Genomic DNA, 15,364 nt, shown 5'->3' on the forward strand with positions numbered 1-15,364 from the left:
GAAAGGGACATCAGTTCAAAGAAAAGGAAAAGTTCAAAGACAGGTTTATTGCAGAACCAACCTGAGAGGGATGCTCTGGCACTACAGACCAAGCGAGCCAACTCTCATACAGATTATGGGATCTTTATTGGGTCAGGAGCAAGAAAAGGGGCTGTGGGAGGACAGAGTCACGATGGGACACTCAAGGGGAAGAGCTGGGTACAACGGAGTTGTGGCTGTCCGCGGACAGGGCTTCAGAACGCGGAAGCAGTTGCATGTTGTTTGTAAGAGCAGGGTGAACAGGGATCGGGAATTCCAGAGCGTAGCTGTGCTTACACTGTGCTTATTGGGCTTCATCAATCCATATCTACAGCAAATATAAAAGCATTGCAGGGGAAGGGATTCCGATTCCTTCAAACAGTATAGGAAAGTAAGTGCCATTAAATTTCCCAAGAAAAACTTTGTGTGTGTGTGTGTGTGTGTGTGTGTGTGTGTGTGTGTGTGTACATACACATTGGACCTTCGAAATATATAGAATATATATGCTAAACAGACAGCAATGCAATAACACTAAGAGAAATCAATACCCTGTTTTCAATAATTAACCCAACAGTCAGAAGATCAGTAAGGAAGCTGAGACCTAAAGAACACCGTAGACCAATGGACCCTAAAAACATACTCAGAACACTCTACCCAACTACAGCACAACACGCCTTTTCACAAGTACACAAGAACCTTTCTCTAGGGTGGGTCACATACTAGGCCATAAAATAAGTCTGAAATTTTAAAAAATGGAAGAAAAGACATCTCCTGGTCATGGTAGAATAAAAAAAGTTTAGCAGAAGAGAAACTAGAAAATCAACAAATGCATAGAAATTAAACAGTCTATTAAACAACCAACAGAGCAAAGAAAATTCCACAAGGAAAATGTAAAATGTCTTAAGACAAATTAATATGGAAATATAACAAGCCAAGATTTACTGGATGTAACCAAAGTAAAATTCAAAAGAAAATTTGTACTGTGTCTTTAGATGCTCTCAAATCAAAAATCTAATGTTTACAGTTTTAGGAACTAGGAGAAAAGACAAATTAACTTAAAGATTAGAGCAGGTGTCTGCAAAACTATGTTTTTAATGAGTCATAGGAATAATACAGGATAACATAAAAACAAGAGTAATAGAGAAAAACAATAAAATCAGGAGTTGTGCTTTTAAAAAAATTGACAGATCTCCCTGGAAACCAGCACCATGTTCGGGCCGTGACCAGAGTGGGGACAGCCAGAGCTAAGTCTCTCTTGGTGAGTCAGCACCATTTGTGAACTGTGGACATGGGGGTGGGTGGGGGTGTTACCAGGTTTCCCACCCGAAACCATATCATTTTCATTGTCTGGTTGGGTTAGATTGTATTCTTTTTTATTTTGCTTATGTTAAATCTGATGGCATGAGCAGCTATTTAAAAGATAGCAACACATACATTAATATAGCCACTTTGGATTTACTTGATTTGTTTTAAAGTCTTTTGCTCCATTCATTGTTTTGTTTTTATTGTTTCTATTCTATTTTGTGCTGTTTGATTTGTACTGTGTCTGAAGGTATCTGCAGCTATTTTGAAGACAACAAAAGGCATTATGGTAACTAATGTTGATTTCATAAGGTCCTGTATCACTTATACTGGTTTATTTAGATTGGTTTTATTCTATTTTCCTTGGTTTTATCCTCTTTAAAATAAAAAATTAAAGTAAAATAAAATTTTTATGCACACTAAGATATTCTATATAAAAATGCCTTAATTGTTAACAAGCCAATGTGTTATGATACCAGTATCTTCTTGTTTCTAAAAAATTAAAACCAACAGTGTTTCTGGCATAAAATCATGGAATTTAATCAGGGGTTTCCATTCATGTAGACTGTTTTCATTAAAACATATTCCACACCATTTTTTGACATGTGAGAATACTGTTAATATCTCTGATTTTTTGCCAGAATGTTCATGTAATGTATGTATGCGTTATTGCTGGATAAAAACAAAGGTGATTATGTTTTAAAAAAGGCAGATTTTGCTTCAATCAAATAAGTAAATAGAAAAATTTATATCAATTTTCATCCTATTCTTCCAAAAACTGGAGAGGAGAAAACACTTTCCAACAGTCTATAAAGCCATAATTACCCTGATAGCACAGCCAAATAAAGATACAATAAAAGAAAACTAGAAACTGATGTCCATCTCAGCTTGGACGCAAAAATCCTCAACAAAGAACTGGCAAATAGATTTCAGTTTAAAAAATATACACCATGAGGAAGTGATATTTATCCCTAGAATGCAATCTTGGATTAATGTATAAAAATCAATCAGTATAAGATGCCATATTAACAGAATAAAGAAGAAAACACACCTGATTATCTCAATTGATGCCCCCCAAAATTTGACAAAATCCAGTGCCATACTATGATTTTAAAAACACTCAACAAAATAGGAATAAAACCTGTCAGAATATTAAAAAGCCATAGATGAGAAGCCCACAGCAAACATTTACTCAGTCAGTGATGAAAGACCAAAAGATTTTCTCCACAATAGGTGAATAAATAAACAAAATGTAGTGTGTACAGTGCAGTATGACTCCGCCTGACGGGAAGTAAACTCCAGCCCACGTTACAACATAGACGAGTCCTGCAGGCGTCACACTGAGTGAAGCAAGCCGGGCCCAAGGTGCACACTGCACGGGTTCACCTCTGTGAGGTGCCTAACGAGTCCGATCTGCAGAAACAAGAAGTACAGCGGTGGCTGAGGTGGGGAGGGGCGGCACAGCAGGTCGGGAGTTGCTGAATGGGCAGAGAGTGCGAGTTCTGAAAGATGGAAACAGTTCTAGAGGTTGGTTGCACAATTACATGAAAGTACTTAATACTACCGAACCACATGCTTAAAAATGGCCAAGATTGTAAATTCCATGCTTACATGTACTTTACCACAGCTAAAAACATAAAACTACGAATCACCTTTCAGTGGAATAACAATGATTAGATGAAAACATTTTCTAAATAAGCTAATGAAGTCTCTGACATACTAAACTGTTAGTCACAGTCCTGAGGTGTGCATGTTGTTTTTACATCAGTTCATTTAAAAACATGAATTCAACTGAAGGTTGTATAATTTAAATATGTTAAATAAAACCTATAGACAAACCAAAAAATCTTATAACAAATATGACCAAGAGATAATTATTTTAATTTTGAAGAACTCTTTCTAACATATAGGGAAACAGTAATCTCAACTGCAAAATCAGCAAAGTATTTTGCAGTCTGTAGGCAGATTGGGAAAGAGACAAAAAATGTGGCCAATGGGAACATTCAAGAATACGAAACCTCAGCCATAGCTTGAACTCGTTACCTGGTGAACAGAGCCCTTGTTCCCCCAATCCTATTGGCACAGACAGCCACGGTAACACGGTTATGAGCACGCAAGAAAACAGATACTGTCATATACTTATCATATTAAGGCGTGTAAACCCCATCAGGAGACAATTTGGTAACATTTATTAATTAAAGTTAAAAGAAAAGTGACTCTACTTTTCACTCAGGAAGCCCACTGCTAGGAATTTACCCGATGGAAATATTCACAAATGCTCTTTTTCACTGTGGCACTGTGTGAAGAGGAAGATAAATGTACCTTGTAGGAGTCGTTTTTATGAATGTAAGTACATCTCTGCAGTAGGACATCATGCAGTCTGTAGACCGCGAGAGGCTGAGAGGAAAACAGCTGCAAAAGCAAAAATTTTATGCAGTAAAAAGCAAAATACAGAACATAGTGAAGCATATGATTGCTGCTGTGAACATTTTCCCAACCAGTTTACTGAGCATGTACTATGGGGCAGGAACTGACGCACAGCCGTGAACAAAACAGACAAGACACCTGCGACGGGAACCCAGGAAGAGATGCAGCAATAAAGCAGGAAAATCAACATCGGGCACAGAGAACGGTGATGCATCCTGCAGGGAACCATAACGTAAGGACAGGGTGAGCAGCGCTGGGGGGCACATGCAGATAGAGAGGGCCAGAGAGACTGCGTCTCTGCGCTCACCTTGCTGTACACTAGCAAAAAGAGCTTCGTTATTGCTCCTTAAGTTTGTGTTATGCCAAAGAAGCTATAACACCGCCTACTGTTCTATATGCGTTTTTCTTTTCCTCTGGGTGACAAAATTGATATGTTAATCAATGCTCTCCTCTGTAAAGAATTGTAAATCACTAAAAATCTTACCTAACTGATATGTTAACCATTGTTGCCCCTCTACAAATAACAGATGTGGTGCTAAAATAAGTTGACAAAGAATTGTTAATTACTGCTAGACTACTGTATCCTCTGCTAAGGAAAACAAAGGTGTTCCTCATTAGCAGATTTCCTGATCCACGCCCATAACCCCTTTACTTTGTACACTGTGATGTCTACAAAAGGGCTAAAAAAGTTTCAAAGCCACACACAGCTTTTGCAATCTCCAACTGCACTGTGTTGCTGGGCCCAGGATAAAATAAATCAGCGCTGCTTTTTAAAATATGTTTTTGCCTCATTTTTTGAACTCGAGTTTGGGGGCTCATTTGTGGATTACTCGAATTTGGGGGCTCGTTTGTGGATTATAAGAGCCTTACCCACCAAGAAGGTGGTACCTGAGCCCAAGGCATGCAAGAAAATAAGCCACGTAGGTCCTGGGAAAAGAGCAGCCAGGGGAAGCGGGTAAGTGTGTGCAAAGGCCCTGGTAAACGGATGCGCCTGCAAGTTCAAGAGAAGCAAGGAGGCCGTGTGACTGGAGCAGTGGAGGTTATGAGAGACCAAGAGATTATGAGAGACAACCCTTTATGACCACCTGAGAGAAAGAGGATGCTTCCCCAATGTGAATTCAGCCATTATCACTAAAAGGGCTCAGGACCTTGTCGCTGAGAGTTGCTGTGGTTCACTTTGGGGGAGCTCTGGTCCTTACACTGAGCATCACTTCCTGGCTCTGGAGGTGAAGATGTGGGCCAGGAGAAGCTTATCACATTGGCTTCCTGGCATGTACTCAGCAGTTATCATCAGAGGAGCTTGGGCCACACTGTTGCTGAGGATGGCGGTGGTACTTTTCAGGGGAGCCCTGGTCCTTATTTTGAGTGACTTCTCGACTCCAGTGTAGAACCCTGAGCCTACTGGGACAGCTCCTTCACCCCGCTGGCATAGACTTTCTAGCTTCCACCGTGGACCTTTGGGCCTTCCCGTTGCAGATCTGTAAAACAAACTGGCATGAGTCATTGTCATGGGCTCTAGACCTCTGGTTGGACTGTGGGAGGCACTGTCATGGGCTCTAGGTGTTCAGCTGGACTCATGCCGGACATTGCTGTGGGATCCAGGCCCCCGGCTGGATTTCCTAGGTCGTTCGTGTTACAGACAGATTTCCTGCACTTTCTTGAATTTAACTCTGGGTGACCACTATAAAGTAATACTACACATTCTGTGTCCTGTATGCAGCTGTTCTCCTTGCAACCCCTGACTACAACAAAGCTCTTTGAAGGGGACTGACAAGGGCTGATGCGCACAGAAGTGGCAGTGGCGAGGCCAGTCTGCTGGAGACAACATCAGGGTAAAGAGACCCCAGACCTTACTTTCCCATCTGCACACTGCACACCTGACACTCGCTTTACTGACACCCAGTGGTGCAGATGGCTTCAGATGCCCCTTGACCTCCTGAAACTCAGTGGCACCCACTGAGAAGACACAGAAAGGCAGAGTTGAGTTGACATTCTTGGCTCAAAATGACTTCACCACGGCAGGTATTAGGATTCTGCTTCCCAGACTCCCAGCCCGCCTTCCTCCTTTCTGGGCATTACCTAGAGGGTACCTGAAGGCCAGGGGAGGGGGTGAGTGATCACAGCTGTCTGCTGAGACTGGGCGGCCAGCCCCACGATTGCACAAGCCCACATCACCTTGGGCCTGTTAATATTAACTCAGACTCCAGCTGGGAAAGCATGGCAAGCCTTGAAGTCACTGCTCTGATAAAAATTGTTTTGCTCATCCTTGTCAAAGCTTGTCACTTGGCTTCAGTGGCGACAAATACACAGCTTTAATCTCTGTGGCTACATGTTGGGCGGGCCCCTTGCAGGTGCAGGGCAGAAACTAGTTTAAATCAAAGTGAGAGCAGAAATTCAGTAGAAACAACATGAAGTGTGGGCCAAAAGAATTATACATAATAACCACCTTGGGTCATTTTAATAATTATGCCATCCTCTAAGAATATACTTGTGATCTTTTACTGTAAAGTGCTCCTATATCATGAGTTGTCCTGCTCTTCTGTATCCCTCTCCCCCATGTGGGACATCCATCATCCTTACTTCTGATAGGACCAGGGTCCCGGACTTTACAAATGTCATATTTTAAATAGCCTGGTTCTCACAATCTGCTCTCTGTTACTTTCTTGGATCTCCTAGATATATGAAATGCTCTACATATGGTTTGTCTCTCAACACTCATGCAGGAGTTTAATTCCCAAATCAAATGTCAAAGGCATTAAGCGAGTGGAAACTAAATTCAATTCTGGTGTTTAGAGGTGGAGCCTTTGGGAAGTGACCAGGTTCAGTAAAGTCATTAAGGTAGGGCCCTGGGATCGAATCCTGATGGCTTTGTGAGGAGAAAGAACAGACATAGACGCATGAACTCCATGTCTCACCATGCGATGCCATGGGTCACCTGGACTCTGCCAGCAAGCAGGGCATCATCAGAACTGAGTCAGCGCAGCAGCACCCTCTTAAGCCCCCAAAACTGTGTCTAAATAAGCCTCCTTTCCTCAGTCAGTGTGCCTAAGATATTTCACTGTGTGACGGAAAGCCAACTAAGGCAGCATCCCAGAACAGGATTAATTTAGACCACTTGTGAATCATTTCACCACTTGCTGGTGCCCTCCCAGGACAGTCACAGTTAACAGACTAAGGTACTGGCCCACAAGGAGATGGAGTCTCAAATGCCTCCTCAATCCCATCTCCCAGACAGCCCCTACAATTGAGCTCCACAAATCAGATAAAAACTACTGGCTACCCCATCCCAAGAAAGTATATCCAAAGAAACGGCACAGAAAAATATTAAGCCAAGAAAAATAACCAGATGTGTGTGTGTGCGTGTGTGTGTGTGTGTGTGCATGCATGTGAGCATGTGTATGCATGTGTGTAGGTTTATGCACCTCAGCTGAAACGGGTCCTGGATGAGTGACTCAGGACCTGGGAGTCTCACCATGTCTCACCCTCCTGGTCCTTTTCTCACCTCTGTAGCAACCTCAGAACGCATCACCAGTCATAGCAGGGTGGAGAGCTGTGTGTCGCACTGCTCAACATGCCAAGCCTGCCACCATCCCTGCAAGCGGTTTGTTTGTTTGTTTGTTTTATGATACCGGAGACTGATGGGTACTAAACCCAGGGAGTACTGAGCTACATCCCCAGGCCCCCACCTTTGCTTTCTGAGACAGAGTCTTTCTGTGTTACTCAGGCTGGCCTTGAAGTTGCAGTTTGCTTTAGCCTCCCAAGTAGCTGTGTTACACACTTGTTCCTCCACCCCAGCAGTGATCTGCTTTTGAACAAATCACTCAACCTTTCCTGGGTTTACCTACAAAATATAACCCATGCCTCTTCATGGGGCTGTTTAGCACACAGCACAATTCCTACCACCACGCAGCAGATAAATCAAAGCAGCAGCTACCCTGGCATGTGTTGTCACTGCTGTCATCAGTCCTATCCTCATATAGCTCTGTCCGCCTGGTCTTGTTCTCACCTGGAGGCCTGCACAAGGGAGTGGGACGATGCCCGGAGGAACACAGTGCAGATGCCATGGTCTGAAGAGTCCTCAGGGAGCACTGCCTGGGGGGTGCTCAGCCAGCACTCCTCTCCCCTGTTTCTGGCTGGAAACACCCTACCTTCCCTTCAGGATGAGCTCAGGGCCACATCTTCAGAGCAGACTCCACTGAGCGCCGAACCTCTGCTCTGCCTGGTGGAGGGGCCCTGTCTCACCGAGTAATTAGTTCAACATGAACTCTGTCAATTCGTATTCTTACCATCAGTTCAGGGGTTCCCCAGCTGAGGGTTTTTCCTACACTCTCATCCTCACCCTGTCCTGGAGTACCTGGGGGTGTACAGAAGTCCATTTTCCCATCCTCACTGAGGTCTGGGAAGTCTGTATTTGTAATCCCATGGAAACATTATTGGAATTCCAGCAAGTTAATTCCAATATACCACTTCCAGTGCAACTCATGGCAAAAATAAAGACACTAAGACATATTTACAATTATGGGCAGCCAAGGGGACCTGAGTCCAACCAGATGGAGGTTTATTGGAACCAAGGCTTCGGCCCAGGGTCTAAATTGGATTTTATTAATTTGTGAAGAAGGCTAGAGGATGAGTGACTGTGAGAATGGTGGGAATATGTGAGTACTGTGAGCTGGGCTACTAGGAGGCCTGAAAGCTAATACACAGAGAGAAGGACATGCAGAAAGACCAATCTGCATAACACAACTGAGGTAGCATTTGATGTTTAGGAGGCCGGTGCTTCAGCGCTGATGTGCAAATCTTTTCTGCCCTGAGAAGTCAGAGCCTTTTATCCTGAGGCTCAAGCCCAATTGCAGCCCTGAAGTGTTGCTGGCTCTGCATCGAGCTGGGCTCAACCATTTAAGGAGACACAGACAGGGAAACTGCAACTGTCATCTGGCTTCAAAGATTACGCATCAGCACCTCAGCTGGCCCTATTCACATTGCTGAGGGCCTACTGAAGGGAAAGGAAACAGCTTAGCCAGCTCTGAACATAGCAGTACGCGGAGACAGGACAAGCGTTAGCCAACGTGGAGGTAATTGCTCTGCATTCAAGGAGAGCTGTCCAGGTGGCCCTCCACAAGGCGGGATTCAGGACCTGGCAGCAGCCATGGGGACTTTGCCCTAATCCCCTCTCAGTGCCCATCCAGGTTTGAACACAGAGCAGGTGCTTCCCCAGTGCATGGATGGAGATGTGGATGAAGTGGAAGGAGAAAGAGAATGGGTACATTGGTCACCTTTCCTGTTACTGAAACAAAATACTCAATACGCAAAGCATAAAGGAGGATGTTTAATTTGGCTCACAGTTTCAGAGTTTTTAGTTCATGGTCAGCTGGTTCCAAGGCAGAGAGATCACGGTGGAAGGGCACAGTGGAGCAAAGCTGCTTACTTCATGGCATCCAGGAGCAGAGCACAAGGAAAACCACCAGAGAGGACAGACTAGGGATCAGATAGAGTCCCCAAGGTCATGCCCTTGTGATCCTCTCAGAAATGCCAGAAGTGTGCTTTGCTCCTCGAGATGTCTCAACCTAACCAAGCTGATAGCCAGGCTTTACCATCAGGGGTGGGAGCGGAGGGGAGGGAGAGCACTTTCCTGGCAAGGAGCGACCTCCATCCTTCCTCCTCAGCCTGACCTTGTGTGTTGCCTCCCACATCCAGGCCAGTTCAGCAGCTTCCGTCCCTTCAGCTCCCATGCACCAGTGACCACTGCGCACGGTAGCTGGAACATTCACCTGAGGAAGGTACAAGCTGACCTTCCTGTGTGACTATTACTGCCAGGATGAGCAGGTGACATGTGCCACCCTCAGCCCAGAACAGCTGCCCCGGAGGGCAGATTCCAGGGTGCAGTGATACCTCAGTGTCCTTGGCTTGGCCCATAGGAAGCACTGCTCCCTCCCCAGGCTTCCGGCCTGGTCCCCAGGCTGTGCTGTGTATGTCCCTGGGCAGACAGCTCTCTCTGTGTGGCCATGGACAACACAGAGGCAGCACTAAGACACTCAGCCTTGCAGAGGCCCTGAGGCTTGCTCAGGAGGACCCTCTGTGGAGGGGCCCCTCATTCTGAAATGGGGAGCCAGTGCAGCACTGCATAGAGCCCCAGTTTTGGAGGCAGCAGACCTGGCCAGGAATCCTCTAAGACTGGGCGGACGGTGCCTGAGGTTGCATCCACCATGGCTCACAGAAGTGATCTTGGTGAGGAGCAAGCCAGGGTCTGGTTCTGGATCCAGATCTGCATCCTCCAAAGCTCAGGCTGCGCCCCGCCTCACTGTCCCTGTGAGCCCCCATGAAACTGACCTCGGGGCTCTATGGAGGGGCAAGCGGTAGGAAGCTGCCGGTGGCCAACCAGGGTAGCGGCTGTGTTTCTTTGTCTGGGGTGGCGCACCCTGTGCTTGCCCTCGTGCCTGTGGCCAAGGAGCAGCTGGCCAGGAAAATCCCGCACCAGCAGTGAGCCCAGTCTCCTCAGCCTTTACAAACCATTCCCACCCTGCTTCAGCCCATGCAGCTTCAGCCCGTGCAAAATTCGGCCTGCCTCAGCCCAGGCAGGAACTCGTCCTTCCCAGCTGCGGCTGCGAGAGCTCAGCTCACACTACTGGCACTGAGGGGGAGGCCAAAGCTCAAGGCCTGGGTGGAGCCTCAGCAGATCCTGTAGGCAGGGGCGCAAGCACCACAGCCAGCTCCCGCGGGCAACTCCCTTCTGCCACAGGACCTGCTCTTCCTGGGCCGCGTCGGAAAGCGGTGCAGAGGTTTTAAGATAGCCTGGGGTCCCCCACACCAAAGTCTTCTGGTCACTTTCAGCAAAGCCAAGGATGAGCCCAACTGTGCCAGGAGACAGCAAACCCACGGCAGAGTCACCTGCCTTCTGCAGAGACAGTCTCGAGGCGATTCTGGCCATTTGCATTTTCTTTAAAGGTTATGTCCTCCTCTAATGATGCTAAAGTCTAATGAATGAAGCTAAGCCATCTGTTGTAGTCAGGGGTAATACAGAGAACAATTAGAATCAGGACATGGAATTCATAACGTTATTTTGTGATGGTCACTCAGAGTTAACACAAGATGGTGCAGGAAATCTATCCACAACACCAAAGACATGGAATATTCAGCCAAGGGCCTGAATCCCACAGCAATGTCCCACATGAGACCAGATGAAGATCCAGAGCTCATGACAGTGCCTCCCACGAGTCCAATAGGAGGTTTAAAGCCCACAGGAAGGACTCACGCTGGTCTCTTTCATGGATCTGTGCTGGAAAGCCCCAAAGGTCAGCAGTAGAAGCTAGAAAATCTTTGCCAGCGGGGTGAAGGAGCTGTGCCAGTAGGTTGAGGGTTCTATGCTGGAGCCAAGCCATGCTCAAAACAAAGACCAGGGCTATCCTGAGAAGCACCACAGCCATCCTCAGCAACACAGAGGCCCTGAGCTCCTCTGATAAGCACAGTCGAGTACATGCCAGGAAACCAGCGTGATGAGTTCTTCCCAGAGATTAAGCAGCACACATCTTCATGTCTGGAGCCAGGAAGCAATGCTTGATGTTAGGACCAGAGCTTCTCCAGAGAACCAACAGCATAAACAGCAACACGTAGAAGAATCCCCAGTTCCACAATGCCTCCCTTCTCTCTCTCCCTGTCTCCATCCATGCTGGCAACTTTCCTCAGATGGAACACCCACACTCAGCACCATGGTGATTTAATTCTGTGACGTTGGACTATCAATTTTTAATCTATAACACCATCTTTTGTCAAGATAAATAGTCCTCTGCCTCTGCAAGGCATCTTTCTAGAGGTTACTCCTTTCTCCCACACCTTCACCCTCCTCCTTCTGGAGCCTTCTCTGGGACCTCCATCGCCTGCCTTTTCCTTGTCACTACCAAAGTTTTAGGAAAGGTCGCCCCCACACGGGACAAGCTGTGCAACCTGCAGAGCCCCAGTGGCATATTAATACATGGGCCCTTTGTACCCAAATCACGTTTCAGGATGGCACCAGCAGAGCATCAGGCCCTTCAGGGCCCTGTGACTGCCCAGGCCACACGCGCTGGAAGCCAGCCCTGCCCAGTGAGTTTTGCTGATGTGCTGCCTCTTCCAGCCGAAGGCCAGCTTGGCCTCAGTGCATTGCCATATGTGTGGGGTCCAATTCCATGCTGATACCCCACAGTGCTCTTCCTCTGTGGTTCCACAGCATCTCCGTGGGGGAGCCTGCCCCCTCCAGCAGCCCCAAGTGCCCTGTGCACCAAAGCTTCCAACTCCGTGTGTCCAGCTGAGTCCCCTTGGCTATCTGGTCTTTTTCTGAGTGTAGCACCTCAGCTCAGCAAGTTCCAAACCCAAAGCATTTCCTCCTGCCATCTCTTCAGCCTCTAAGGTCCCCCCTTCCTGTCGCAAGAAATGGCTCAACTCCAGCTCAAGCCCCAGCCCCAGCCTTGAGGATCCCACAGCTGCACAGGTCCCAGGTGTGTCTCTCCTCCTATCACAGGACCCTGTAACGGAAACCGCACACCATGGACTTTACCTCCCTGGTCTCTTTGCAGTCTGACCATTGGCTTTCTCCATGGCCACTAATCTTGTCCAAGCTTTGAGATCTCTCACCGAAACTGTTGCCACTGCTTCTTAACTGGCCTTCTTGGCTGCCCTGCCCTGTCCGTGCCACAACCCACTTTCCATCCTGTAGACCCGCTGACCCTTCCAATAAGCCTGGTGTGAGCTGGTCCTTCACTGCTTAAACCTGTCGGTGCCTCACCCTGATTATAACCCTTGCTTCATGTCTTTTTTTTTTTTCTTTTTTGTCTTTTTAGTTCTGGGGATTGACCCTAGGGGCTCACGTGTCCTAGGCAAATGCTCTACCACAGCACTACAGCCCCAGCTCTTTTTGCTTTTGAGATAGGCTCTTGCTATGTTGCCCAGGCAGGACTTAAACTTGCCGTCCTCCTGCCTCAGCCCACTGAGGAGCTGTGATAACAGTCACGCAGCACAGTGCTTGGATTTCATACATTTAGGAGGCCTGCAAATGCCCCATCCTCTGCGACTCTTTGGCCACATCTCTGTTGCCCTCCCTACCCTTCACTGGGCCCAGGCTTCCCTCTGCCTGGTTGTCTGCTTTGAAAAGTTTCCCATATCTGAGGTGCACACCACAAAAGACGGCAGTAGGGCAAAGTTTCTTTTCAGCAAGTTAAACACCAGTTCGAAGAGGAAAAAAGTGGAAGAGACTGAGGAAAAGGGAAGGCTTCATTTCCAGGTAGTTCTATGAGGAATGATTTTTACCATCAATATTTTTCTACTCTGGAGCAACCACGTTGCCAAGCACAATTCCAAAGCGAACACTGCATGTTAAGAGCATGGATCGAAGACTATCTGAGGATCAAGTTTGCATGTAGCATGGGAATGCTTTAAGGAATAAATTTTCAAAGACTAAACATTCCATTTAAGTTTTCAAAAACAAATGACCTCTGTAGTCTAGCGCGTGACACTCATTACCATTATTTTACTCCCAGTGAGTACCTGACAGTTCCTTTGGTGAAGGGATGAGCGTGTTGGCTCACAGCTCTCCATACCCAAACAGAAGGAGCTGAAGAACCTGAGGCAGATTTACACTGCTTTGTTTTAAGTCTTTGGAAATCAAGAGATGGAGAGAGAGGGATAGAGGGGTGGGAAATGGGATGAAAAAAGGAATTAAAATGTGCCATATACATGTACTAAAGTCATACAATGTAAACATCATGTATTGCAGAACATGTTAATAAAAGTAAGTAAAATCTGCTGGGTGTGGCAGCGCACACCGGTAATCCTAGCACTCAGGAGGCTGAGGCAGGAGGCTCAAGGTGAGTTCAAGGCCAGTCTGGACTATGAAATAAATTCAAGGCCAGCCTGAACTGCAGAGTGAAACCCTGTGTCAAAAAGACAAAATACATAATTTTAGAATCATAAATTGTTCAATCTTAAAACAGCACACATCAGATGAGAATTTTTTTTTTTTTTTTTAAAGTGTTTCACTCTGCAGTTCAGGCTGGCCTTGAACTCATAATTTAGCCTAGGCAGGCCTGGAACTCACAGTAATCCTCCTGCTCAGCCTACAGTGCTGGAGTTACTGAATTGCGTGCCACCATGCACACAGCCTGATAAGCACTCCAATACATCAGTTTCAGTAGTTCATCAATTGCTGCAATAAATACCACATGTAAGTCACTTTTCTCCTTCTGAAGAAAAAGTCTGCAGCTGTTTGGTAAAAAAACTTTTTAAAAATTATAATAGATAACAATCATCAATATACATTTACTCAATACTGGCACATTCAACTATATAAAACAAACACTAATGGATAGGAAAAATCAGGTAAATAGTAATTCAGTTGTAATGAGGGACTTCAAGCCCCACTATCACAGACAGACCAACTAGACAAAAAACAAAACAAACAACAACAAAAAAAAAAAACAAAGACATATCAGAGCTGATCAAATCTCCAAACAAATGGACTGAGTAGATACTTACAGTTTTCCACCCACAACGGAATACAAATTTTCTAAGCAGCACATGGGACTTTCTCCAAAATAGGCCACACACTAGTTCACATAACATGCTTAAGCAAAGGCAAAGAAAGTGAAGCTGCCCTGTGTATATTAGCTCATAGTGCAACACAACTCAAAATAAATGTCAGAAGAAACCACAACATCTATGTAACACAGGGAAACTAAATAATACTCTCCTGAACAACCAATGGGTCACAGATAAAATTAAAGACAGACAGTTCCTATAACTAAACGATAATGTCAGTATGACATATCAGAACTTATGGGATGCAATGAAAGTAGTCCCACGAGGGACGTTTATACTGATGAATTCACATTGATAAAATGGAGCAAGCTCAAATAAATAACAATCTTGAGCCTCAAAGTTCTAGGAAAATAAAAGAAAAACCCAAAGTTTATACAAGGAAGGAAATTATAAACATCAGAGCAGAAATTAATGCAATAGAGACTAAGAAAACAGTACAAAGAATCAAAAGGTTGTTTTTTGTTTTTAAAGATTTGGTTACTGATTCCCAGTACCAAAACAAAACCCTTAGCCAACCTTATCAAAAAAATGCAAGACTCAGATCTATGCAATTAGGAATGAAAGAAGATAAATCACAATAAATCCTATAGAAATCCAGAAGATCAACAGTACCTTCTTTGAAAATCTGTACTTAACTGAGATGGAAAATTCAGATGCAATGCAACAAATCAGTAAAATCACACACCATGACCATCCCAGGGATGCAGGGTTGGTTCAACATACACAAAACTAACGAATGTAATATATAATACTAACTGAACCAAGACAAAAATCACAATGGCAAAATGAAGGCCCCAGGTGTAACGTGCTGACCTTAGAAACTGTTTCAGTTGCTCCACATGGAGTGAAACTTCAGTGGCGAGCAGCAGATGATCTAGGAGTCAGTGAAAGTAACTTTTAAGGTATGAGCTGAACGCGTTGTCAGTTTACACTGGGTTGGGGGGGGGTGCCCACTATAAGCTGGGGAGCACCTGTAGGGCACACAGAAATAATAGCGGGCAGACTGACAGGAGGCAGTGTCACATTTCTAATGTGAACTTCTAGGACAGTTTCT

The sequence above is a fragment of the Cavia porcellus genome, unplaced genomic scaffold (genome assembly GCF_034190915.1).
Source record: "Cavia porcellus strain 051 isolate PalLab524CR breed Dunkin Hartley unplaced genomic scaffold, mCavPor4.1 scaffold_31, whole genome shotgun sequence".
In the NCBI taxonomy this organism is placed as follows: domain Eukaryota; kingdom Metazoa; phylum Chordata; class Mammalia; order Rodentia; family Caviidae; genus Cavia; species Cavia porcellus.